Here is a 2,836-nt window from a genome sequence, read left to right on the forward strand (position 1 = left end):
TGATTACCTCTATTATGTCATTTATGACTTGTGCGCAAAATTCGAGGTAAATCGAACGTGATTTGATAGGTTCCGGAGTCATTTGTAGAAATTAAAAATTTCAAAGTTCATTAGTCTTGAATCTATGTGTGATTCGTGTTTTAGTATTGTTGGATGTGATTTAAAGACTCGACTAAGTTCGTATGATGATTTAGGACTTGTTGGTATTTTCGGACAGGGTCCCGAGTACCCCGAGTGCGATCTGGATCGAAATCGGATCAATTTTTGGACTTAGGCAAATTCAGAAATTTGCAGCTTCTGGTGTCATCGCACCTGCGGAGAGACTGACCGCAGGTGCGGCCTCGCACAAGCGAGCTGTGGCTCACTGAAGCGGACGAAGGGCTGCCCAGTTGGAGCCGCATATGCGGCTCATATTGCGCAGAAGCGAGAGGAAGGGCGCAGGTGCGGGCAGGTGCGGGCAGGTCCGCAGGTGCGATAGAATTTTTCGCACCTGCGAAGGCGCAGATGTGGTCCAAAGCTCGCAGAAGCGAAGGCAGCTGGGCTGAGCAATGTCCGCAGATGCGGGACCGCATGTGCGAGAATTTTGTCCGCAGGTGCGAAAGCACTGACCAGATTATAAAACAGAAGGGTTCCAATATTTTTGTCATTTGGACATTTTCAACACGGTTTTGGGCGATTTTTCAGAGAGAATTCACGGGAAAACTTGAGGTAAGTCATATGTGATCATTGTTAGTCAATTATATTGGATTATAATTGAATATTTCGAATAGATTACATATTTTTGAGGTGAAATTAGAAGATTTGGGCCTAGGGATTTCAAAATGAGAATTTGATATTTGGAGGTCAAGTTGATGTCGAATTTTTGTAAAAATGGTATGGTTGGACTCGTAGTTGAATGGGCATTCATATTTCGTAACTTTCGCCAGATTCCGAGATGGGGGCCCACGGGCCATTTTTGAGTTAATTTCGGATTTTATTGAAAAATATAGCATTTTCTTATGGAATTGATTCTATAATTTTTGTTGAATGTATAGAATTAATTATGAGTCGGTCGGAATCGGAAAATCGAGGAAAAAGCATACTACTTGGTTAAATTGGAGTAAGTCGAGGTAAGTGACTTGTCTAACCTTGTGTGGGGGAAATTTTTCCTAGAATTGATATTAATGTGATTATTGAAATGTGTTGAAAGTCGTGTACACGAGGTGACAAGTGTGTACATGGGCTAAATGTAAAAGATTATATTTTTAAAATTGTGTAGATCATTGTTGCGCATTTATTAAATTATTTTATCTTGTTATATTCTTCATCATTGATCTGAGATATATACCTTAAATTTGTTTGACCTTTTCCTGCTAATTGTTATACTTGTTTAGTTGAAACTTGGTTTCTTTTATTCTGTGCATTATTTGAAGGGTGATTTTCTTTAAATTAAACATTATTAATATGAAGTATTTGACATTTTAAATTTGATATTGAAACAATGTATTAAAGATTTTGAAATATTATTTTCCTGAATTATTTATTCTTGAATATTTTTTAAGATTTTTGTACTCATTGTGATGGAGCCGTGAGCTCTTTATTGTGAAAAAATATTATTGATGATTTATTTTGGCATGAGCCGTAAGCTGTTTATTGTGAAAAAATATTATTGATGATTTATTTTGGCATGAGCCGTGAGCTCTTTATTGTGAAAAATATTGTTGTTGAATTATTTTGGCAAGTTACATTATTTGAGCACTTGAGGTACAAATTGTGATATGTTGTGATATTGATATGCATGCGGTGGTATAAGGTCTGGGTATTGAAATGCATGCGGTGAGATAAGGATGGCTTGATACGCGTGGCTAGTAGGGGGAACTACTAGAAGTCATGCAGTGTGATAAGGATGACTAAAACGCGGGATGCTATTTCGGAAAAAATATTTTCTTTCAAATAAATTGTGAAGGCTCCCGCGGTGAGATAAGGAAATGAGATATTGTGAATTTATTTATAATTTGGGACTACGAGGCGGTACCTCGGTAGTGCCCTTGTTGATATTGATTATGGCCATAGTTGCCTTCGATTAATTGTTGTGATTTTCATAAAGTTGAAAGGAATTATGTTTTGATTCCACGAGATATTATTTGTAATTATTTTGTGTCATTAAATGTGACATACTATTTGATTCATTTTCATTGTCATTTTATCTTATTAAATTATTTAAATATTTTTTCATGTCATTATCTATTCTCCAGTAGGGCCTGACCTGACCTCGTCACTACTCTACCGAGGTTAGGCTTGGCACTTACTGGGTACCGCTGTGGTGTACTCATACTACGCTTCTGCACATATTTTTGTACAGATCCAGGTACATTTTACCAGTGTAGACGTTAGTGAGTTACCTGCGCACAGAGACTTCGAGGTATATCTGCCAGCGTTCGCAGACTCCGGAGTCCCCTTATATCATTTTATATTGCTTCCTTATTTTTCTTTAGACCTTGATATATAGAAACATTGAGAATAAATTTTTAGAAGCTTGTGACTTATTTCTATCGGGTTTTGGGAGTTGTAATTATTTGAATTGTAGTTTATGTATTTCAGATATTTATGATTATTCCGCATTTATAGGCTTACCTAGTCTTAGAGACTAGGTGTCATCACGACCTCCTACGGAGGGAATTTGGGGTCGTGACATATATGGAATCCAATTTAAAGAAAATCTTAGTTTTGAATCTTATATGGCAATCTTCAATTTAATTTTGTTGTGGATCTTTAATTATTTCATATCTGGCTAAGTAGTTTATTTTGTCCCGACAAATCTTATATTATTAAAGGAATAAAGTTACCATATATAATT

Source organism: Nicotiana tabacum, chromosome 21, assembly GCF_000715075.1.
Source record: "Nicotiana tabacum cultivar K326 chromosome 21, ASM71507v2, whole genome shotgun sequence".
NCBI classification, from domain to species: Eukaryota; Viridiplantae; Streptophyta; class Magnoliopsida; order Solanales; family Solanaceae; genus Nicotiana; species Nicotiana tabacum.